We start from the raw sequence: 27,248 nt of genomic DNA, 5'->3' as shown, positions 1-27,248 counted from the left end.
TAAGAAATCCTAACCCTAATCTGTTTTAGGAATCAAATTAGAGAAACCGGTGAAATAGCTAACCTATTTCAATGTTTAGGTAGCCGTTGTGCCATAGATAAAGATGTGGTGTACGAACCGAGTTCGTAACGAGCGTACCGACAAAAGGTGCAGACTATAAACGTTTAGGTTATGGTTTTTAAGGCTTTCAATGTCAGTTAATGATTTATGACTGACTTGATTGCTGCCACATGTACTTAGATACGACGTTTCCCATGTATCACACATGTATGAACTATGTTGAATATATAATGCATTCCATGTGTTTGTTGAAATGTTTAAATTGAAAGTGCTATTTTGATTTATGCTTTCCATGACTATTAATCTTGGTTATATGTTTGTTGTATGCAGAACAACTCCTTTACGAAAGGATTTGCTATAATATATGCTATAACTAAGTTAGGTCATGTATGTATTAATGTGTAGGCTAAGTGTTTGATAAAACGTCTAAATGAGGAAATGTTTGATGGATTGTAATTATTAAGGGTGTTAAAATAGGATTCTCAACTACCTTACCTATATGTATCAATTCCTTCAAGTAACCTAAATTTCAAATACGTGATTTATACATGAAATGCATATGTATGATAACATGTTCAATATGTTTGTTAAAATGCTCAAATAAGAATCATATATGAATTGGTTGTTACATGTTGTTATGAATATCACCTGTGATTACCTGTTGCATTTAAGTGTGATGGGGACTACTACCTAGTCCAGGCAATCGGTAACGGTTTCCGATCCAGTGGTCGAACTAGCCTCGCCACAAGGGATACGTTCGGTGAATCCAATCCGTACGATGATTGTCGACAGTGGTTAGGCCACGAGGAGTGCTTATGTGCTCCATGTCAATTAATTCAGCATGCGCTCATACCAATCAAACTTGTCAAATAACCCGATTGACCTAATGTGTATTTACCATGTATGGACGCCAATACTTGAATCTAAGGTACCACTTACCAATGCAAACCTATTTCAACCATGGTACCACGATCCGCTAAGACTCATGAGCTGGGCATGGTGGTGTATGGGACACCATGGTCGAGTTGTCGGCTTACGATGGGGTGACGAGCCTCCCCGTAGTGGCCAGTGAGCAACCCAAACTCATGAGCCAAATATGGTAGTGTATGGGACACTATATTCAAGCTGTCGGCCTACGATCAGGTGACGAGCCTCTCGTAGTAACCTTGAGTATAAATTAGGCCTACGTTGAGGTGACGAGCCTCCCGTAGCCACCTGAACTTGCCTATCCACTACTTTTCAATCAGGGGTGATGTTGCCCTATAATTTGCCTATCGTATGTGATTAACTAGGATTGACGACCCTAGATGGATCATCGTTTGGGTAAATGATATAAGGGAGGTACCTTAGCTTCCCAAATCTGCTGTTTGAATATGCCTAATAAATTACTTGGCTAACACGATCATGCACCGCATTGCATGTGCTTTGGTGATGAAGGCACGGTGGGAGTAGCATGTGCGACTGTGAGATGGTATCGCTGAGGGAGTGCAGGCGAGGGCATACATCATTATAACATATCATTCCTGCATTAACAAGAGTACTTAGGACATGATTATTGTATTACTTTATCATTACTGCTTAACTGAGTTGATAATATGTTAACCTTTGCCTTATAGTAAAACTGAATTGATTACTCACTCCCACTCTAGGACGGTGTTTTAAAACACCAACCAGACTCTATTTTAGCTGCAGATGATGGCAAGGCTTACAAAACGGAGCCTGACTTCTACGACGATGAGGAGGAGTTCTCCTATATGCAGCTATCAGGTGGGTCTATGTAGACCATGTGCTGATCGATAGGATTACAGGGATACGAATTAGTTGGACATTACACTTTGTCATTTTATATATTTTGGGACAAACATGTATATATATTCAGCCTGGTGATGTGGTCATACTCTGGGGGTTTATAACCACTTATATACTTTATATATCTATCACAATCTTTCGCTTGCTTAATTTAACCATCTCTAAAGTATGATATGCTGATTTAGTGTAATCTCATTCATGTTTAATGCACCAATATGAACAACATTTAATCATCATCATTTATGTTGCATAAGTGATGCGTTGGAACTCAAGAGTTGAGCTGCTGCTCGACCCCCAATTTTCGAGGCGTTACATCAGCCCATGTCCTATTAAGCGTGATCTTAGTAAATGGAGCCTCTCCTCAGAGAGAAGGGAAACGCTTAAGTCTAATGATGTCTTCAGAGACATTATTGTAATGCAAGGTTACTACAATCTCATCGAATTCCTTGAAATGTAAATATGGACTTTCTGAGTCAAGTCCATGAAATTTGGAAAAGAATTGGCTCACTTCCAGTTTGAAATCCAAACTACCTACATTAACCGAAAAAATCAAGCGAGATGATATGGTAGTTCTTGTCGGTTATAGGTAATCTCTTAAAGTTCTAACCGAGGGAATGTAATGTGCCTCGTTCTCATCACGCATCGTCTTATCTGGTGGCATGCTCCGCACAGGAATCTCATCAAAATTCTATTCAATTTCATCCATATTCCCATTAAAGTGTGGCTCCTACTTAGGCATATTTGGAGCATTCATATTGTTTGAGATAATGCAGGCGTATTCATATATTTTCTAACTCGACGATGGATGTAAAGCATGTTGACTAAACCTCCTTTGCTTATAGGTCGTTGTGTATGGTCTCTGACCCACTTGGGCATGAACCAAGCACATAAAACTAAGTTTTAATCCTAAAAATTAAATCCTATAATGGAAAAATAATTCTAAGGCAATTGAATTAATCTAGAAAGTAATTAAAAATTTTAGAAAGCAACTAGAAGAAGTAGGGAACGAGATTACCAATTTAGAAGAACTGGGGCTAGAGAATTCTGCAAAGACAAAACAAAGAAAGCTATTAGTATCTTGAGAATAAAAATTTGACAAAAATCTAACCTAGCAATTCAGAAATTAAAACCCTAAAAATTAAGCCTTATGTTAGAACTAAAAACTAATCCTAATCTAAACCTAAGTATTCTCAGCATAATTGGTCCCCGAGAACGGTGCCAAAAATTTGATCGAACTCAAGGGTTTACAACCCTAAGTACAAGGCTACGATGTAGTAATAACTCGGTGAGACTAAGGTCGATCCACAAGGACTTTGGTGAGAACACACTTAGAACTAATCCAGTTGTTTGGGTTCTTAATTGGGCAAAGTAGAAGGGTTTTAAAACAATCAATAAAATTGACTAAGGATCCAGGAATCCCCAATCAATGGAATTTAAACTTAATTCGTCTTCTCGAGTTGATAGCTCAACTATAACTGGATTCCAATCCGTTATAATTGGAAGATAACACAAGAATCTCAATCTTAAATATCCAACATTGATTAGAATCATGATATGCATGATCTCTCATGAAGATCTAGGTAACCACATCTCAGGGAATTAAAAGCATCCAATGTACCCAGAGGCGATAACAGACCAATTAACTTTATAGATTTATTCCCTCCCCAATTTATGAATTCAATCACATCCAATCATAATTCAACTTAAATAATCTAAAACATTCATTGAAAATGAATTAAAGAGTAAATATCCATTAAAAGGTCCATCCCTTAGACTTAGCTAAGTGATTAGCCACACATGACTAACATCTTAAACAAAATGAAAGAAAAACTAGAACTCAAGGATTGAGTAGGAATGACGATTCTGAAGAAGCTTTATTACACATTGGTCTCTCTCACAAGCCCTAATTCGTACTTAGAAGAGGCTAAAACACCTTAAATAGACTTGATTCGCACCGAATTCAAAAGTTCACACTTTGTTACGCTTCAGTCACACTGACTATAGCATTCAATCACACCCAACATTATTTCAGTCTAACCGAATTTTTTTCTCGATTATAGCTGAATCTCCTCAAATTCCTTCTGAAGTCTTTGTCTCCATCAGGTCAGACTAAACCCTCCTTTGGTGGCACCGAACCTAACTTCGGTCGGACCGAATGTCGAGCCGAATTAACTTTAAAATTTTTGGATTTTTCTATGCACATTCAGTCAGATTGAACTAACCTCAAGTGGGACTAAACAGTTTTTTATTTTTGTTATTGGACTGTGTGATTTTCCAGTCTTTTCTCTATCCTTTGTACTTGATTTTCTTGGATCTTTGGCATGTGAATTCTTCAATATTGACCTCCAAACATCTAAGTCTCCACTTGATTAGTCTTTAAGCTTTAATCATCCTTCTTAAGCATGATTTCATCTTTGTCTTCTGAATTACTTCACATGTACAAAAATGCATAGAAACTAATGCAATCGAGAGGATAAATATGCAATATTTAGGCTTGATCACACACCATTAGCTTCTTTTCAGAATAGTTTGTTATCGATCAAAACATAATTCATGGTTATTCTCCTAATATCTCGGCTAATTTTAGTCTGGAGAGATTGAAGATAATTGATTATTGGCATCCTCCAATCGTCTTCGTTCATCTCAACCTGAAAATTTTCCTTTATCGATTCCCTTTGAAAAATAAAAGGCAAAGATTTGTTCTGAACATTAATTATTTTAGTACTTTGACCCCAAACAATATGAAGTCTTGTTGTCAATTATGTCATCTCATTGCCATCAATGTTATTTTCTCGAGTTATATGTTTTAACTCAACTCCATTGAATTTATTCAGCAACTGAGTCGCTAGAACATAATACAATTGCAAAGCACTAGAGCTCTTAAATAATCCTACCAATTTATTTATTACTAATTGTGAATCACACATTACCAATATATCATTGGCTCCTAATTCTACTTACATTTCTAAACTGACCATCAAGGCCTCGTATTCAACTTGATTGTTAGTATAACTGAACTCGAGATGGAATATATATTTCCGTTTCATTCCTGTTAGATTAATCACGACGATCTTGGCTCCTGATCCTCTATCGGTCCTTGAACTGTCAAATATCAGTTTTCAGGGTGTTTGGTATATCATATATATGCCTAATACTTCTGAAGAAAGTTGAATTTCAATGTTCGAAGTTTGATCTGTCTCTCTCACAAGCCCTAATTCGTACTTAGAAGAGGTTAAAACACCTTCTTAAATAGACTTGATTCACACCGACTTCAAAAGTTCACACTTTGTTACGCTTCAGTCACACCGACTATAACATTCAGTCACACCCAACATTACTTCAGTCTAACCAAATTTGTTTCTCAATTATAGCTGAATTTCCTCAAATTCCTTCTGAAGTCTTTGTCTCCAATAGGTCAGACTGAACCCTCCTTTGGTGGCACCGAACCTAACTTCAGTCGGACCAAATGTCGAGCCAAATTAACTCTAAAATCATAATTTTTTTCTGGATTTTTCTATGCACATTAAGTCAGATTGAACTAACCTCAAGTGGGACTAAATAGTTTTTTATTTTTGTTATTGGACTGTGTGATTTTTCAATCTTTCTCTATCCTTTGTACTTGATTTTCTTGGATCTTTGGCATGTGAATTCTTCAATATTGACCTCCAAACATCTAAGTCTCCACTTGATTAGTCTTTGAGCTTTAACCATCCTTCTTAAGCATGATTTCATCTTTGTCTTCTGAATTACTTCACATGTACAAAAATGCATAAAAACTAATGCAATCGAGAGGATAAATATGCAATATTTAGGCTTGATCACACACCATTAGCTTCTTTTCAGAATAATTTGTTATCGATCAAAACATAATTCATGGTTGTTCTCCTAATATCTCGACTAATTTTAGTTTGGAGGGATTGAAGATAATTGATTATTGGTATCCTCCAATCGTCTTTGTTCATCTCGACCTGACAAATTTCCTTTATTAATTCCCTTTGAAAAATAAAAGGCAAAGATTTGTTCTGAACATTAATTATTTTAGTACTTTGACCCTAAACAATATGAAGTCTTGTTGTCAATTATGTCATCTCATTGCCATCAATGTTATTTTCTCGAGTTATATGCTTTAACTTAACTCCAATGAATTTGTTCAGCATCTGAGTCGCTAGAACATAATACAATTGCAAAGCACTAGAGCACTTGAATAATCCTACCAATTTATTTATTACTAATTGTGAATCACACATTACCAATATATCATTGGCTCCTAATTCTGCTTACATTTTTAAACTGACCATCAAGGCCTCGTATTCAACTTGATTGTTAGTATAACTGAACTTGAGATGGAATATGTATTCCCATTTCCTTCCTGTTGGATTAATCACGACGATCTTGGCTCCTGATCCTCTGTCGGTCCTTGAACTGTCAAATATCAGTTTTCAGGGTGTTTGGTATATCATATATATGCCTAATACTTCTGAAGAAAGTTGAATTTTAATGTTCGAAGTTTGATCGGTCTCTCTCACAAGCCCTAATTCGTACTTAGAAGAGGCTAAAACACCTTCTTAAATAGACTTGATTCGTACCGACTTCAAAAGTTCACACTTTGTTACACTTCAGTCACACAGACTATAGCATTCAGTCACACCCAACATTACTTTAGTCTAACCAAATTTGTTTCTTGATTATAGCTGAATTTCCTCAAATTCCTTCTGAAATCTTTATCTCCAACAGGTCAAACCGAACCCTCCTTTGGTGGCACTGAACCTAACTTCGGTCAAACCGAATGTCGAGCCGAATTAACTCTAAAATCATAATTTCTTTCTGAATTTTTCTATGCACATTCAGTCAGACTAAACTAACCTCAAGTGGGACTAGATAGTATTTTATTTTTGTTATTGGATTGTGTTATTTTTCAGTCTTTTCTCTATCCTTTGTACTTGATTTTCTTAGATCTTTGGCATGTGAATTCTTCAATATTGACCTCCAAACATCTAAGTCTCCACTTGATTAGTATTTGAGCTTTAATCATCCTTCTTAAGCATGATTTCATCTTTGTCTTCTGAATTACTTCACATGTACAAAAATGCATAGAAGCTAATGCAATCGAGATGATAAATATGCAATATTTAGGCTTGATCACATACCATTAGCTTCTTTTCAGAATAATTTGTTATCGATCAAAACATAATTCATGGTTGTTCTCCTAATATCTCGACTAATTTTAGTCTGGAGAGATTGAAGATAATTGATTATTGGCATCCTCCAATTGTCTTCGTTCATCTCGGCCTGAAAATTTTCCTTTATCGATTCCCTTTGAAAAATAAAAGGCAAAGATTTGTTCTGAACATTAATTATTTTAGTACTTTGACCCTAAACAATATGAAGTCTTGTTGTCAATTATGTCATCTCATTGCCATCAATGTTATTTTCTCGAGTTATATGTTTTAACTCAACTCCATTGAATTTATTCAGCAACTGAGTCGTTAGAACATAATACAATTGCAAAGCACTAGAGCTCTTGAATAATCCTACCAATTTATTTATTACTAATTATGAATCACACATTACCAATATATCATTGGCTCCTAATTCTACTTACATTTCTAAACTGACCATCAAGGCCTCGTATTCAACTTGATTGTTAGTATAACTGAACTCGAGATGGAATATATATTCCCGTTTCATTCCTGTTAGATTAATCACGACGATCTTGGCTCCTGATCCTCTATCGGTCCTTGAACTGTCAAATATCAGTTTTCAGGGTGTTTGGTATATCATATATATGCCTAATACTTCTGAAGAAAGTTGAATTTCAATGTTCGAAGTTTGATCGATCTCTCTCACAAGCCCTAATTCGTACTTAGAAGAGGTTAAAACACCTTCTTAAATAGACTTGATTCGCACCGACTTCAAAAGTTCACACTTTGTTACGCTTCAGTCACACCGACTATAGCATTCAGTCACACCCAACATTATTCAGTCTAACCGAATTTGTTTCTCGATTATAGCTGAATTTTCTCAAATTCCTTCTGAAGTCTTTGTCTCCAATAGGTCAGACTGAACCCTCCTTTGGTGGCACCGAACCTAACTTCGATCGGACCAAATGTCGAGCCGAATTAACTCTAAAATCATAATTTCTTTCTGGATTTTTCTATGCACATTCAGTCAGACTAAACTAACCTCAAGTGGGACTAAATAGTTTTTTATTTTTGTTATTGGATTGTGTGATTTTTCAATCTTTTCTCTATCCTTTGTACTTGATTTTCTTGGATCTTTGGCATGTGAATTCTTCAATATTGACCTCCAAACATCTAAGTCTCCACTTGATTAGTCTTTGAGCTTTAATCATCCTTCTTAAGCATGATTTCATCTTTATCTTCTGAATTACTTCACATGTACAAAATGCATAGAAACTAATGTAATCGAGAGGATAAATATGCAATATTTAGGCTTGATCACACACCATTAGCTTCTTTTCAGAATAATTTGTTATCGATCAAAACATAATTCATGGTTGTTCTCCTAATATCTCGACTAATTTTAGTCTGGAGAGATTGAAGATAATTGATTATTGGCATCCTCCAATCGTCTTCGTTCATCTCGGCCTGAAAATTTTCCTTTATCGATTCCCTTTGAAAAATAAAAGGCAAAGATTTGTTCTGAACATTAATTATTTTAGTACTTTGACCCTAAACAATATGAAGCCTTGTTGTCAATTATGTCATCTCATTGCCATCAATGTTATTTTCTCGAGTTATATGTTTTAACTCAACTCCATTGAATTTATTCAGCAACTGAGTCGTTAGAACATAATACAATTGCAAAGCACTAGAGCTCTTGAATAATCCTACCAATTTATTTATTACTAATTGTGAATCACACATTACCAATATATCATTGGCTCCTAATTCTACTTACATTTCTAAACTGACCATCAAGGCCTCGTATTCAACTTGATTGTTAGTATAACTGAACTCGAGATGGAATATATATTCCCGTTTCCTTCCTGTTGGATTAATCACGACGATCTTGGCTCCTGATCCTCTATCAGTCCTTGAACCGTCAAATATCAGTTTTCAGGGTGTTTGGTATATCATATATATGCCTAATACTTCTGAAGAAAATTGAATTTCAATGTTCGAAGTTTGATCGGCCAAGAAATTTGCTATAGCTTTCCCATACATAAAATCAAAATCAAACAATGCTAAAACCAATTTTTTAATTTTATCCATTTAAAATCGGTCGATTCAATATATATTTAACTAAATTAGTTATTGAAATTACATTAACTTACTCGGCCAATAAATAATGACATAATTATGTGGCCACGAAGTACAATAATAGACATAGTTTTTATATAGCAGAATACATTCTCTCTACATCCAATAATATTTGGCTACGATAATAAATTGCTCACTCCCTTCGATCATCATCATCTTCTACTAATAGGGCGCCAACCGATTTTGTAGAAGTAGCGATGACATACAGCTTGAGCGGCCGACCTTTAACTGGTGGCATCAATATCAATGACTTTGTCAAACAATCTTTAATTTTGTCAAACACCAACTAATATTCCACCTCCCACTTGAACTCGTCTCCTTGTCTTAACTTTAGTAATGGAGAAAACACATTAGTTTTTCTTGCACAATTAGAAATAAATCGATGTATAAAGTTGACTTTGCCGAGAAACCTATGGAGCTCAGTTTTGTTTCTCGGTGGTCGAGCTTCTATTGTTTCTCGAGCCTTTTGTTAATCAATTTTAATCCCTCACTATGTATCATAAATGCTAAAAATTTTCCAGCCGATACACTAAAAGCACGTTTAAGAGGGTTCATTTTCAGCTTATAAATTCTCATTCTTTTGAATGATCTTTGTAAGTGAGCAAAGTGTTCAGTTGGATCAGTCGATTTAACCACTACATCATCAATATATATTTCCATGAAGCAGCCAATCATGTCATGAAAAATGGCATTCATACATCTTTGATAAGTAGCTTCTGCAGTTTTAAGACCAAACGGCATTACAACCCAACAAAAAGTTCACAAAGGTCTAGGACACCTAAAGGTTTTCTTTAGGACATCCTTAGTTACAATATTTATTTGGTTATATCCTGAATGGCCCTTTATAAAAAAAATAAAAATAAATAAATAAAATCATTTGATGTCCTGCAACTCGGTCGATCAATTGATTAGCCATGGGCATAGGATACTCATCTTTTAGTGTTGCTTAATTTAAATTTCTAAAATTAATATAAACTCTAAGTTTACCATTTTTCTTAACAACCGGTACTACATTTGAAATCCATCAGCATACTTGATGGGCTTGATGAAACCTGCTTTTACAAGTCGTTCAATTTCTTCCTTATCTTTTGGGTAACTTCGGCCATTATCCGCCTAGGCGGCTATTTGTGCAGTCGATAGCTATATTTTATTGGTAATCTTTGCTTGACCAAATTTTAGTTTAATCCAAGCAATTCATGATAATCTCATGCAAAACAATCACTGAACTCTCTAACTTAGTAAGTTCGACTTGGATCTATGAGTCCAACAACCCGTTGATGAAAGTAAGTTTGGTGTGTTACTCTATTGCCAAATTTTCGTAAATTAAAGGATCTTGGACCTGAACTTAAGAATCATCTATTTTTTTAGAGATTAATTTAAATCCTTAAAATCAATACCATCTTCAGCTATTTGATCGGTCGATACTGCTATTTAATCCATATCAACAAAGCATCCATTATCATATCTTTGCAAACTCTCCTTGAGATGAATCTGCCCGTGAATTTAGCCTTAACCGCTATCTAAGTCATCATAGAATTTCTTCTATGGTATAACTCGTAGTTGCAATGAAAGGAATTACAGCCTTCAACAATTCATCATCCAGTTGTATCATGGTGGCGATATCCTATGCGATGTTATCTGGGTTGATTCTAGCCTTTATCCCAATTGATATGCCATTTTTATCTCATTCTATAAAACGTATTGGTCCAATTTCATTCCCATAAAAATAAGCTTCAGTCGCATTATACATGACTAAAATTGGTTTGTTATTGGCCAAAACCAATTCTACTTTGTTTTATTTCTAGAAACTCACAAATTGGTATAGTGATGACGAAATACATGAGAAAAATGAATCCAGTCCTTTCCCAGCAAAGCATTGTATTTTGAGGATGAATCTACCACAAAGAAAGCAGTCAATATCTTCTTAATTCCCACCATTAATTTGATAGGCAAAACACTATATGTTTGCACCACTCTTCCAGCAAAATTATTGACCATGGCTTCGGTCGGTATGAGATTGTCTTGAGTCTTCCCTAGTTTGGCCATCATCATGTCCGGAAGTATATTTAGAACTACACCATTATCAACTAAGACCCTAATGACTAGACATCCTTCCAAATGCACAGAAATGTACAGAGGTTTTAGATGTTGAGTAATGTTATAGGTCAATATTTCAATAACTATCTTTTCATAAGATGACCCTGGTTCGACCGAAACAGTCGACACATTTTTGGTGTCTACTCTTAAATCAAAAGAACCATTTTGTATGATTATGGGAGGACCAAGCTCCTCCATATATCCTTCTATCTTATTGGTTGTGATAGTTTATCCTGAAAACTAGATGGCAGGGTAAGTACCATATTGCAATCTAATACGATTAGTAGAAATGACCCAAATTGAATTACAAAATTTGGACATTGCCCCTCAGGTGTGTTTGAATTCGTTTGCTTGTCAATTTCCTTCACTATTTCTAGGCCAATATCCTCATTCGGTTTGGATGAAGTTTGTTTTAATAACTTTTCTTTTACAAGCAATTCCTCAATCAAAAGATCATTCGAAAAACATTCATCGTTGAATATTTGGTCAATCATTCAATGTCCATGCCTTTCAAGATTCTGGTCATTCTCGAACGACTCATCTCTCACATGAAGTTCGGCCATATTCACTACTATTTGTTCTTCTTCTGGCCTTTGAATTGTCAGCCTTGATTGCATTTACACGACATTCATTCAAGGTTCACCTCTTACAGCGGCTAATTGTCTTCATTTAGTTGCCTATTGTTTTTGTCAATGTCGCTTTTAGTATATGTCATCGCTTTTGGTACAACTGAAAACTTTGGATGACCCAACCTTTTCCAAACTCCTCTCGAGTAGGTCGAGGCTTAACCATCCTCTGTTCAGGAATCGACTCAGGATGATTAGTAGTGTACTTAACCCTTTGTTGGTAAAAAAAAAAAAATACCCTTTTCAATATTTTGACTAACCAATGGTTTTGCTCAGCAGTTTGGTCGATAAAACTGCCTACTTTGTTGAATCGGCTTTAGACATTGCTCACACAAGTGTGACCTTTGAAAAGTGGAGTTTGTCACCTTTAGATGTGCTTCAATCTTTTCAACCGTATACATAGTCTACTTACCAACATCTCGTTCCTCGACCTGGTCCTTTTGAGATCCAAGGCCTACTTTTATCATGGTCAAACCAACATTTGAGGATTAACTGTGGTAGTCTTAATTTCCATAATAAATGAGAATTGATTAGTATCGATCAACATTGTTTCTCTCTCTTTTTCTGCAAACTTCATTAATCCTTGGTCAATGTTGTCTTGGATAACATTCCTGAAAATAATACAGTTGTTAGTGGAATGGGACTGAGTTCCATGCCATTTACAACAACTTATTTTCTTTAAATCTTCAAGTGTCACTATCTTATGATTCAAAAGAACTTTGATAAATTTTTCAACTAACATATTATCAAATATTTTTTCAGCCCGAGTAATATCCAAGGTATACATCCTTGGGACCTTTTGAGCAGACGACGCAACCGCCTCTATTTTAACCAAGTCCAAACAAACAAATGGTTGTTTAGCGGCTACTTTGGCCACTATGACGTCATATTTAGGATCATTATAGTATATTCCTGTTGACGATTTCTTTTGTTGTGTCACCTCTTGAAGCAAAGCCTTATATCGAGATACCTTTTTAGTTAGATCATAAAGATTTATGAATTTTGTTCCAATAAACTTCTTTCGAAGTTTAAACTCTAGACCATCCTGAGACAATTGAATAAATTCTGCCTCGATCGTGACTATCTTACATTAACTTTTTTTCTCTTTTGAACTGAGTGATATAATTTATGACCAATTCTCCTGGCAATTGTCGAAATCATGTAAAATCGGCCATAGAAATTTTTATGTCCTTCTAAAAGAATTGGCCATGAAACTTTTCTTCCATTTCTTGCTAAGTTTGGATCGAATTTGGTAACAAATTAGAGTACCTAGTAAAGACTATCCCAGTTATTGAATGGCCAAATAATTGTTATTTTATAGCAATCATTATTGGACAATTCCCCACACTGTATAAAGTGACCTATGTATTTTATGGTCGATTGACCAGTATCACCTATAAATAGTGTAAAATTAGATCGATAATTCCTCGAAAACGGATATTGTCAGTCGACCCAATCAGGATAAGGCTTATGATGCACTGGAGTAGTAGTTCGGCTGAAAACTTGACCTGCTACCTCCTAAACCAGCTGCACAATTTGAGTATCAGCCATTAGAGGTGGTTCCAGACCAATCGGGTAGTATTCCTCAATGTAAGATTGGTTTTTAGGCAAAGGCTACTCCCCCCCCCCCAAGGTATCCCTTAATTCTGGCTTCATGGATAAAATTCCGATTCGCATGTTTATGATGCCCCCCCAAGGTATCCCTTAATTCTGGCTTCATGGATAAAATTCCGATTCGCATGTTTATGATGCCCGAAATTCATAGGTGGTGGTGAATTTCACACATACATAATTGGAATAGGAGCAGGATGTGCATTTCGCCATAGAAGGGGTGTCTGTAGCACTAGTTGTACCGGAGGTACTAGTGCCAAATTCTCAACTGAATTAACGTCAACCTGTTGCTGAGGTGCAATAGGTGTCATTTCGACAAACATAGTCATCAATCAGCTCATGCTCTCGGTCACTAAGAATAACTACAAGAATGTGTCTCCTGAAAGAATTGCTTGTATTGTATAAGGATCAAGCACAGTGTATGAGCATGAACTTGGATTACAACTCAGAAATTACCGCTATTGGATTCACTACTCCTAAGATAGACTGAGCTAAGATATATTGATGGATTTGATTTATTTGTTGAATTTGGTTATGTGTGTCCTTGTTCCGCTAATCTTCTAACTATTTATAGATCCCTGCCGTAGCTATTCCCCTAACGTTTCTCTTTTTTATTAGACGATTATGGTAATCGAAAAGTTACCATTCATATTATTATCTTATTATGTTTCCCTTTTTTTTATTGTTCTTCTTCTCTCATCCAAGCTCTATTGCTCTCGGTCATGGGTTGCTCTTCGACCGCATTTTGCTCTTGGATGTCTCGGCCACATTACTTTATCAGTCACTTGATGACGTGTAGAATTAAATAAGTGTCAACTATGATTCCGTAAAAAGTGCTCCAAATATCTCAGAAAATCTTTTCAAAAACCTTCTATCTTTTATATAATGCTACATGTCACCCTCTTATTAACTTTTCCAAAACAATTAGAAATAGGATACAATGGGCTCACAGTCTCCCCACCATGGCAGTGGGTGCCCACCCGCTGCACACACGGCTTCTCGGGCCATCGCAGCCGCTGCCACATCAATCTCCCCTTCTTTTTTTTTTTCCTTTTCCAACAACGCTCGGGTGACTATTATATGGGCGTGACTACTTGCTACAGTAGATGGGCGATTTCATGTGGATGAAATCCACCCCGTCCATCATGTTTTCCACCTTGTGTTTGGTCAAAAGTCAGGCTGATTAAAAACTCATATGGGCTACACCACAGGGAACTGTTTATATGAGATGTCCCACTGTTAAAATCGTCCAAATTAAACCGAGTCCTCTCACGTGCTACATTAGGTTGAAGAGATGCCTATAAAATTTGGAGATTCCAATACTCTTGTGGGACCCAACATGTAATTTTAGAGGTTATTTGGGGAAGCTTGAGAAGCAAAATCTTCATGATATACAAAAGTTGGAATAGAGAATCCCTACTAAAAAAAGCAGACATTGGCAAAAGCCTTTGTTTTAGAAAGTCTCTGAATAGTTTGAATAGTTTTTGGAAAAAAAAATAAAATATAATAAAGCTTATTTTTTCTTTTACTTTTATCTCTTTATTTCTAATGCATCCAACGGCTAAAATGGCCCATGACACAAGTAGTGGTCCAGGTACCCGCAAGTTATCATTTCTGATCTTTCTGGATTAGAAAGCCCTATGTTCCTAATAACTTGGTGGTCCACTCATTGTCATCATCCAAGCCTTAACCCAACTAATTGGGAGGCGGATTGCGCACCGACACTTAGCCACCTTGCCACTGGATGGTGCTATGTGGACTAACAATAATATATGTCTTATCCACGCTGTACATCTATTTTGGATTATTGTTTTATGTCATGGTCCAAAAAATGAGGCAGATCCAAATCCTAGGTGGACCACAGCATGGGAGAACAATGTTGATTGGATGCCCATCGTTAGAAAACTTCCCCGGGCTCTTGTAATGCTTATTTGAGGTCCAAACTGTTGATTAGGTTACAAAGACGTCCCCAGGCTCTTGTAATGCTTATTTGAGGTCCAAACTGTTGATTAGGTTACAAAGACGTCGATGAATTTTTATTTATATATATATATATATATATATATATATATATATATATCAGCTTGATCCAAAACTTATGCCCCTATGATGTTTTTAATGGTGGGCCTTTAATCATCACTGTTTCTCACGGTGTGATCCACCTGATATTTTGATCTGTCCCATTTTTGGGCTCATGCTTTAAAATGAGCCAGAAAAATGGATGCACGGCATGGATAAAATACACATCATTGTGGGCCCACAGAGCACCGCTTGGTGGTAGAAAGTCCCTATTGGCAGCGTCAGTAGGCAATCCCGTCCAACAACTAACTGAGATGGTGGTCCACTAGAATATTAAAACTAATACCATATCAGTGAAAAACGACTGCTTATTGACATTTCAACGTATCCTATTCAGCGGCCATTCCATCGTTGTAATTGCAAAATACGGTTGCTTTCGCCGTAATGAAATGACAAATGACCATTGTCGTAGTTCTGGTCAAGGCCATGTAAACCCGATACGGATTGGCTACTCCCCCTGCCACAGCCAATAGCTGATGGTCGGTAGTCTGTGGGCCCACTATGATGTATGTGTTTCATCCATGCCGTCCATCTATTTTTTTTTAGATCATTTTACGTTATGAGACCAAAAATGCGGTATATCCCAATCTCAAGTGGACCACCTTACAGGAAACAGTTTTGAACGAACATCAACCATTAAAAACTTTTTGGAGGCCATAAAAGCTTTGTATCAAGCTGATATTTGTTTTTTCCCTTCATCTGGGTCTTTATGAACTAATCAACAGATTGAATTTCAAATAAACAGTTCAGTGGGCCTTAGGAGGATTTTAATGGTGGATATCCAATCACTATTGTTTTCCAGTGGTGTAGTCCACCTGAGATTTACATCCCTCTCATTTTTGGGATCAGGCCTAAAATGATCTTTTAAAATGGATGAACGTAATGGATGAAACACAGACATCATTGTGGGGCCCACAAGCACCGACCACAGCCACCGGGCTAGTGGCAGGGGGTAGTAGCCATCGGGCTGGTGGCATGTAAACCTTTCCGATATTTTACTTCGGTACACGAGACCCCACTGACATGAATGTTTGCTGAGTGGATAGGAGGCAGGAGAGACCTTTGAAAAGCAGTTTTCAATGAATGCTATTAGAGGTACCGTAACAGCTAGCCGTCCCTTCAGCAACATAGGATTCTTCTGTCCGTTGGAGAGGGATGATACGGTAGAATTGGACGAACCGGAATCCGCTAGAGCCATCTCGTTACAGTACACGTGACATGATAATCCGTCAATCGGGACTGTCCATTTAGGGTCCCCTATCCAGGATGAGAACAAGATGAAGGTATACATATATCAGATGTTCATAGTCATTTGTATAGCGGCCTTTAGAAGGACGGGCGTAATGAAATGGTTGTTGGTCAAAATAAGTATCGGAATGTGATAGAGGTGATCCTCAGATAAGTGTGGATTTCGAAATATAGGTTTCCATAGGACTAGATGGACAGTCCTGATTGAGAGATCTTCCTAACACGTGTACAGATGAAAGATGGCTTTACAATACTCGGGTTGCATGCTAAATTCCCTTGACGTTACCTACCCACTTACACAGTTACTCTCGATCCTGTGATGTGCCCCACGGGGCGTGTTTAGTGTCCTGCGGCATCCTGTCAGTACATGTGGAATCAGTTCTTTGGCTGTCCAAACCGTTGATTTGATGGGAACCGCATGGCGATTGAGTGATTGGTGGATGCTCCTGAAATCTTTCCAGTTGTTAGATTGTAGCCTTTTGACAAGCATCCATCCACCCACCTCGATTTGCAGGGAAGCATCTAATCCTGCACTACAGTGGCCGTGGACGAAGGGAGCCATGGTTGGGCTGTCCAAACCGTCGATCTCATGGGCCTCACGATGTGCGGTGAGAAACCCAAAAATCTCACTGATTGTGTGAACATAACCATCCAGTACGAAGTGGATTGCCTACTGAATTACTCACTACTGGGTAAACTCTGTGAGGCACACCATGGTTGTATGTGTCTTATCTAGTCCGTACATCTGTTTTTACATATAATTTTAAGGAATGACACCAAGATTGAATAACATGTAAAGCTGGACGACACCGCAGGAAACAGTGGGAACAATGATGTACACGGTTGAAACCTTCTCAGGGCCTGAAGTGATGTTTATTTGCCATCCAACTTGTTAATAAGTTCACACTGGCATGGATGAAAGGACAACATAAATATCAGCTTGATTCAAAACTTTCCTAGGCCTCCGTGAAGTTTTCAATTGTAGGTGTTCAATTCACACGGTTTCCTGTGGTGTGGTCCATATAAACTTTTTATGTGCTTTCATTTTGGTCTCATGCATTAAAATGAGCTGATAAAACGTATGGACGGTGTGGATAAAAGACAAATCACGTCGGCCCCACAGAGTTTACCCGGTAGAAGGGTAAGAAGGAACTTAACAAACATAAGAACGGTCCGCATTTAATGAAGAAAAGGGTCAATATGATTGGATGGTTAGGAATTTCTGGTCCAGAGTTTTCTTGAGGCATTTCGATCACAGTGTGACCACTAAGATCAACGGTCTGGATCACCAACCGCGGGAGGGCCAAAGTTGTAAGGACCGGGTGTTCCAGAATAAGAGGACCCACGTGCCGACAGTTCTGCTTTAGGAGGCTCTGAGACACCAGCCATTCCATTTTCACTTTTATTTCTCGGGACTTTCACTTGTCCTTTTAAAGAAATCTGCTAAAGGTATACCACTATGGTATTGAGTGGGCCATTTGTAAACATGACCCAGCCAGAAAATCACGACGGTCCAATCGTTTGATGGACATCACGCGTATGAGAAGAACGAACGATCACGAAAAATGAGTAATTGGTCCATGTTCAACCCTACAAATTGTACACGTGGAATACAAGTAGTCAATCTAAACCGTCCAAATTAATCTTATTTCATTGTCTAAGTATGGGCTTGGTGGACATTTTATTGGACAGCTAATGAAATCTATCCAACGTTAAGTGTCCATGAATCAGAGGTTACGATTGTTCAACCCAATCTGATATTGGAATCTGACTTGACTACAATCTGCTGCACAATCTGGTCTGTTTATTTCAGTTAATGTATGCCACGTGTACAATTTTTGAGTGCATGCCTATTAAGTTATACACAGCCGAGTATCATAGATAGATTGATGATGTTGGATGCATGGTTGTGATTGCCTTATTCATGAGCTTACAAGTGAACTGGGATGGGCCGAGCCCAGCGCCTAATCTAGCCTGTTTAATGCTGGTTGTTAAGGCCCATGAATAAAGATTAGGTCTAATTTCTAAGCCCAATTGTTCCCAGCTTAGATTATCAGGAACCAAAATTTGCACTCATGTGATTATCTGGCAATCAGATTGGTGGACATTTAATGGACGGTTAAAAATGAAAAATATCCAACTGTCCTGTTTTTACAATCAATCATCTATAAATCAGAGGCTAGGATTATTCAACCAATATGATCTTGGGACTGTCAATAAATTAGGCCGCGTATACAATTTGGGAGTGCTGCATATCAAGCGTCAGCCTGAATATCTCTTCCTGCAATTGGCTGGACATAAGCCCTATATTTGCATGTGGCCAGACATGGATGGGAGCAGATTCAGTGAGGCGACACGGACGGGAGCAGATTCGGTGAGGCCCAGCCTTACCCAACATGTGAAGGCCCTGACATGGTGAAATTTGATTGGGCCACATGGTGCTGTTAGAAATGAGACATGCAAAGGGGAGCAGATTAGGTGAGACCAGGGCCTCACCCAAGATGGTGCGACCCTTACCATAGGGCCATGTTGATTTATGTATTCTGTGTCCACACCGTCTATCCATTTTCCAGATCATTTTAGGGCATTATACCAAAAATGAAACAGAACCAATTATCAGGTGGACTGTACCACTGGAAACTGTGGTGATTGACTATTAATGGGCCAAAAAAGTTTTGGATCAAGCTGATGTTTTATTTTATTTTTATTCCTTCATTCCTACTTATGTGACCTTAAAAATAGATTGAATGGCAAATAAACACCACCGAAACATTAAAGTGCACTTAAAAAGTTTTAAATGGTAGGATGTTCAATCACGACTGCTTCCCATGATATGGCCCACCTGATAATTAAATATGCTTCATTTTTTGGATAATTGCCTAAAATGATTTGAAAAAACATATAGAGTACATGGGTATAAAATAAATACATCAAGGTAGGCCCCACAGTAAAGGCTGCACCATCTTGGGGTGAGGTTGGGTCTCACCTAATCTGCTCTGTCATGTTTGAAAGTGGTTCAGTCACTACATACTCCAGCGACATCACACGAGACTGGCCCAATCAAACCTCACCATGTCAGGGCTTTACCGTTGTTGCATGGGGTCCCACCTTAGCCTCACCCAATCTGCTTCTGAGAATGACAACCTTAGCCTCACCCAATCTGCTTCTGAGAATGACAAGGCATGGCCCACCTAATCCAACCCATAAGCAACCCTAGAGGCCATGTAGATACACGTAGATAGATGTTTTATTGGTTTGATGTTTAGCTTCACCGTTACATGGATTGCCCACTGACTCAAGGCTGATCTGGATTGATACGACGAGTCACCACCAAAGTATGCCCGACTCAAAACCGGACGAGTAGGTCCAAAATGATTGATTATTTGGGGATAGATCTGATCATTGATGGCCCACTTATGATTAACTAAATTCCTCAAGATCATTTGATCAGGTGATTCTGATTATCCAATCAATTGCTACCAACACGGATGGTCAGGAACATCTAATCATTGATCTAGACCATTAATCACCTTTAGGTAATTTTAACCAGCAAACCATGGCCAGGAAAATGAATGAAACATATTGATTATACTTAAAAGGGGTTTAATCATTGAGCGAGACTATTTAAGTTGTAGGTACCATACCTTGAGCCGGTGATTCGAAATATCCCAGCCATGGGCAAGAAAATGGACGGTCCAAATTGATTGTGTTAAATAACATCAGAGAACCAATCTAGATCAACCAGCAGCTAGGTTCATCATTTGATTGATCATAGCAGTGAAGAACCACTTTGATTAGGTGATTCTAACCATCAGATCAATAGCCAGGAAAATAGACAGTCCACATTAATCATATCAATGCTGGAAATTGTCGTAGTGTGAACTTGTGACTCTCTACCATGCACATGCAGATACCCCACTTTTGACTTCCCACGTCTCTCAAGAAGCACTTTATTGGAACATCCTGACACTGAACTTTGATTGGAGGATCCGAACATTGAACTGATGGCCCAGAAAATTGGTCTATATCAATTATTCAAGAAAAGGTTTGATCATTGATCAAGACCATTTATCAAGTGGGTCCCATCTTTGTTGTTTCATGACTCTCAATAATCACTTTGATCAATGGATCCTACCCATTCAATCAATACCAATCAAGAATAGATGGTCCAAACCCATAATCAATATCGTCTATCATGTGGGTCCACTATTCGATTGCACATATCTCTCAAGAAAATAAACTTTGATCCGATAATCATAACCATCCGATTTTTCGCTAAGAAATTGTACAGTTTAGATCTCTTATAAGAGTCCAATGTGGAGCCAACCTTTCATTATTCAAACCTATCAAGAATCACTTTTTGATTAAATGAAACTTAACGGTTTCATCAAATACAAGTAAAATGGATAGTTAAAGGGTAAAATCATCTGTCCATCCATCAAGTAGGCCCCACCTTCAATTGTGGGTCTGGGTCATATAACAATTTTACTAAAGAAATGCATACATGAAAAGTAAATTCAATGGGTTCTGTTTAACAAAAGGTGACTGCCCCCATATGCAATGATTATATTAAAGTGTACGAGTGCAGCTTTTTATTGGTTTTTTTTTTTTTTTTCACATTTCAAAAGTATTAACGCATACTGAGACCCGCAGATATACCCAATAGACCTGGACCTGATTTTAATGGATCCAGGTCCCATCTTTTGGACATGTTTAGTAATTAGGTCAGGTTCGAATCTCACCTTTTAGACTCATATAAAATCAGATCTAGTTGTGTTTGAAATTGACGCAGGGATAAACGTGATGAGGTTGATCGCTATCTTCCACAAGGATAATTACTCCGTCCTCAAGGATAATTACTCCGAATCCATGGAACTTCTCTGGACTCCTCATAGAGACTTCTCAAATCCACGGGGAAATAAAGTACGAAAATAAAAATAAATTCTAATAAATTCGAAATTTAATTGATCAACCGAGATAAACAAGTTCACAACCTTTTAAATCGGGATACCCAACAACAAGGGAGAAATCAGAAGCAAACTATAACTAAAACTCCCTAAAATTCATAAATTTATTACTATAAATAGTAATTTTACTTTTATAGTAAGTGTTCTATGTGGCTTAACCACGTTATTCTCCTAATTATTCTAAGCACTTTTCATGTTGGACACAACTCCTAAAGCCCAACGGATGAAGAGCTATAATCAAACTAAAAATTGCTATTTATAGTAAAAACGAAACTAATCATGTAATTCAGCCATTGATATGATGGAATCTCGCAAATTCGGCATGGGTAACCCAGCATAGCCGGGTTGGTTGGCTAAAATAGCTCGTCCTATCCTAAAATCATATATGGTACGTTGAGTAACTCATTCCGGTTTGCAAGATATGCTTGTTTTAAAGTTCTACGATCTTGATGACTTCTGCCTCTGATCAGGCCTTCTCTGGTCCATCTTGGACATGAAAGTGTCCGTGACCCGCTCTACATCAGAAATTGGGTCAACACGAACCCAGGGTTCAAATAGTTTTAATAGTGTGTGTGTTTCGATGATTCTATCGACAAATAAAATTTCCTTAGCCACAAGCACATTAGAGACCTCGTTTATATACTTGGAAACATATGCAAAGCGGTACATATATGAACAATCTAACCTACCCATCGGATGAATTGAACCATTTAAATGCTTTAAATTATCTCAAACCTAACTCGAGACCTAGATGTATAAGGCTAGATCCTCGACAGGTACCTGAACCCGAATCAGATATGGGTCTGGGTCTTGAAGAACTAGATCTGGACCCGAAATGACCCAGGCTAGGCAAGACTCGAACCCAGTTAGCCCAGGTACAGGAACTACAGGACCCAACCTAAACTAAAAAAGAAAAGTACAAGGACAAAAAATTCCCAACTTATGTACAATTCGAAAATGAAAACTTGAAGTTCAGTCCAGTAAGGCCCGAAGCCTCAACTCGATATTAAATAATTAAATTAAGAAGAGCGTAGACTAGTAACAGATATTTAATATAGCATGAGTACAAAATAATAGCTTAATTTGTCAAAATATAATACATGGTGAGGCAGCAATTGTGCACACACCATGGATGAATCCTATCTCTTTGGGTTTTTATATTATTAAAAAAGCCATTTAAGTCGACAGGTAGTTCCGTTCAAGTCTTGCCAAGTCGACAGAGTAGGTGAGCTGACTTGGCCAGTCTTGGCAAGTCAAAACCAAGTCTCCATTGCCAATGACTTTCTCAGTGACACGGCGAAGTTTCGAGTTGAGTCACCAAATTTTAGAACTATGCTTATGAATCAATGGCACACTTATTTGGCAGTAAGATAACTACAATAGAAAAAATGTGCTCATAGAAGAAGAATTTTTATTTAAAATCATTATAATATTTTTAGTTCACAATAGGTGTAATTGCTAGGAGTGCACTGATCCCACTATCAAAGAGCCTAACATGTGTGCATAAGAAGCCTAAGCGAAAGATTGATCCATCACCAGGACCTCGTAGGCAGGAATTTCGAGAGGAAAGAATACGCGCACACAATCCACATATCTAATTTGAATGAAAATACAAAATATTCTATAATTAGTCATAAGATTAACCATGAATCAATCATTCGAATTAGATATGTGGATTGGACAAATTATTCACTGAGAGAAAAAATAAAAAATAAAAAATTGAAGGATCAGGCTGATAGGAGAACCACAATCCAAGTCATATACATTATTGAAATACATAAACCAAATAGACTCCCTCTCTGAGAACTGTATATGAGAATTTCATCTTGGCTCAAGCATAAACACCCAAATTGTGGTTGCAACGGATATGTAGTGGAAAGTCTGAAACTTCTTTAGCCACTTGATTCTATGGGGTCGTGTGTGTGTGTTGCAACAGATGTAATAGAAAGTTTGAAACTTTTTTAGCCACTTGATTCTATAGGGGTATGCATGCATGCATGTGTGTGTGTGTGTGTGGGCGTGTGTGGCTGTGCGACATGCAGGCGTGAGTGTGCGGCGTGCGCATGTGTGTGTGCCATTCATATTTCAGTGACTACGGAAAATTCATCAATTGAACCAGAAATAAGGTAACCAATTCTTCCCTCATTTCAAGAAATAAGGTAATTCAAATACTGTCAAACTTCTTGTGCAAGAGCATTTCCAACATTTTGGTGTGATGCTTAATCATCATTTTAATCATGTATGTGATAAGATGAGGAAACTTGCACCACCTTATATTCACCTATCCAGTGATATGCCCTTGATATTACAAATAGCAACCAATTTTTTAGCTTATTTCAAGGTCATTCAAATTTTGTTAGGCATTGAAATGTTTTTTTTTTATCATTGTTAGTGCTATATTTTAGCAAATGCCAAATCCGTAACTTGTCAAGTTATTTTTGTTCACACCTTCATAAGGATTTTATTTGAGCAATAAACAGGACACATATTTCAGTATCCATTAATGGGGAATCTCAAAACTGTGAAGAAATTGTTAGCATTTTCTTTCATAGATTGTGTTGGCAAATTGTTTATTCAACTTGAAATTCATTGTTATACTAGGTTGGAAGCGATCGGAATCTGATGCAAGTGCAGAAGGTATTAAATCATTTTCCTCTAATTCCCTAACTAAATTAAAACTATTATAACTAATAATATTCCTTAATTTTACCCATATAATATTAATTTTCCGATGCAAACTATGCCAATATAATGAGTTTTCTTGATTAGTACCATGTTACAACAGTGTTTTGAAGATATCGGTCAATATGTACCACGATATATCTTATATCCCACCTGTGTTATACAAAACACACTAGTGGGATATATCCCACATGTTTGATCCGGTGAGCATTTTCAGTTTTCGATCCTTTTTTCCTATAAATCATGTTAAATCAATTTCAAATTGTTACAAATCCATGATTTTACATGTTTTGCATGAAAAATCATGGATTGAGAGCGTCGATTTTGAGACTTGGGGGAGATGGACTGAGTTGCAAAAAATTGAAAAATAAAATAAAATCAAATTTTGTCAATTTCTCGCAAATCAGTTGCAACCCATGTCCAAACAAAAAATCAAACATATATGTAACCTAATCTAGTGATTCTTCTTTTGTTTTTTAATATATTGTTTGTGTTTCCACACGCCTTCTTACACTTATAAATTATATGAATAGACTTTGAATATACTTGCATAAATTCAGTTAGACAACACATATATTAGGACCCCGTACAAAGAAAATTTATTATGTGCACTGGTTTTTTTTTTTTTTTTTTTTGTAATGTTTTGATTCATAAGTGTGTATTGACACCTTATTAATAATCATTGAAGTTTCATTGAAAAATTCGACCAATTTCCCAATGTTTCTCCATGTTTCCAACAACATCGATATATTACACGATACAATTGATATATCACATGCGATAATTGATACGTATCCATATCCCAAAGGTGCAATACGTAACGTGATACCGATATTTCGAACACTGGTGTACATTGCCCATTAAGAGAATGGCACCAAAAGACCATAAAGAGCTTTTCAACCTCTGACATTCATCACTATAGAATGCCATCAAGCCAATATTAAATATTCTTAAATTAGCGATTTCCAATACCTATAGAGGCAACATTCTACCCATCATAAATGTAGGTTTAGTAAATGTCCATGTACTTTACAAAACTTCATCACATTGCAAACAAGAGATGATTTTATGAACGATGAGTACCGGAATAAATTGCGAGTATAAGAAGCAAGAGGATCACGAGTGGTAACTAGAGGGCATGCAAGGAGGAATTAGAGGATGGGAAGAGAATGCAAGAGGAAATCACAAGGAAGATATACATGTTGACACCTAAATTTACTAAGTAGAATCCACACTCACCTTAAAATGGCAGTGCAAATTGGCCTGCACGCAACCAAGATCCGAGGCAAAACTGGTATCGCGTATGGAAAAAGAAATGGTCCACGTTGGGTTTCCTACCAAGATTCTCCCCATATTAAACCTCATTTCCTTTTGGAAAATGAACGCATGTGGAAAAATCAAGGATTCCAAGACCCCTACACCTGAATTTTGGTACTTGGCCTAAATGAGCCCCGACGCATCCAATGGCATCTTTGCGCCACATCACCTCAACTCCGGTAGCTCTATGCCAAACGATGACATCATAATGTCGCGATAAGGAAGTAGAAAATCAACGGCAAGCGCTGTGCCATAAAACTGCGAAGACACCCCAAGTGTTGGGAAATTCGGCCCACAAGCCAACGGATGCCCCGGACACTCATTTTGAAGGATATATACAGAACACACACACACACACACACACACACAGAGAGAAACGCCCCCGACACTCATTTCAAAGGATATATACAGAACACATAGAAAGAGAGAGAGAAACGCCCCCGACACTCATTTCGAAGGATATATACAAAACACGTAGAGAGAGAGAGAGAGAGAGAGAGAGAGAGAGAGAGAGAGCCTACCAAAAGACAAGATACACACCCTAGATGGCCCTTGCAACAAGAATAACCAAGATTAGAATATTGTAGCTTTATTAATGCAGGGGCATGTGATGGCCTAACCATAGATGTATGTATAATCAAGTTGAAGAAATTCAAATAATAAAATGAGACAACTAACTGTTATCAATCACGTCGATTAAGCAAATCTCAACACAGAGATGAAATTATTCCATCAGGATCATGCCCCTAAACATAGAATCACGTAAAATATAAAAATGGAGGACCTAGGGAAATGAGGATATCCTGGATCTAGCATAAGCCAGTCCACAGTCAAGTTGGGATCCGATTCTCCTGACTAGTCATCCCTCTTTTTTGTTCAAACTAAAATGGAGAACCAGAGAGGAACGAAAGAAATGAAGAAGAGAGATGTGTTTGATATCAGAGGGAGTACGAATTTTAAGGCATCAAAGAAAAGAAGACGGTTGGTTCTTACCTTTTCCTCACCTCAAAAATATAGAAAGAAGAAAATCTAAAAACCAAGTGGAATCCTCAACACCCAAGGGCCAATCCTGAAACCCTAATCTCTTTGATAAAAGAAGAATATATACGAACTCATATTCGTTCAATAATAATAAAATAAGGTTTCTCACAATGTATATATAAGCCATGGAAAAAGTAATAGTACACTAAAGCCCCTAAAAACAAGAAAAATAACAAAAAGACGAAAAAAAAAAAGTAAGTAAAAAGTGCATTAAAGCCCCTAAAAACAAAGAAAAGAACAAAAAAAAATACCTAAAACTAAAAACACCTGCACGACAGGGAGTGAAATTAGCCCCATGGACCTGCGGTCAGGGTGCAGTCATGCCGCTCCTGCACTCATAGCGGGTCAGAAAATGGGTCCAATGGACCCGACATCCATCCACATCAACTTCTCCACTCCGGTACTCAGTCGGTGACGTCTTTTTCTCT

The sequence above is a fragment of the Magnolia sinica genome, chromosome 16 (genome assembly GCF_029962835.1).
Source record: "Magnolia sinica isolate HGM2019 chromosome 16, MsV1, whole genome shotgun sequence".
Classification (NCBI taxonomy): domain Eukaryota; kingdom Viridiplantae; phylum Streptophyta; class Magnoliopsida; order Magnoliales; family Magnoliaceae; genus Magnolia; species Magnolia sinica.
This window is presented reverse-complemented; position numbering follows the sequence as displayed.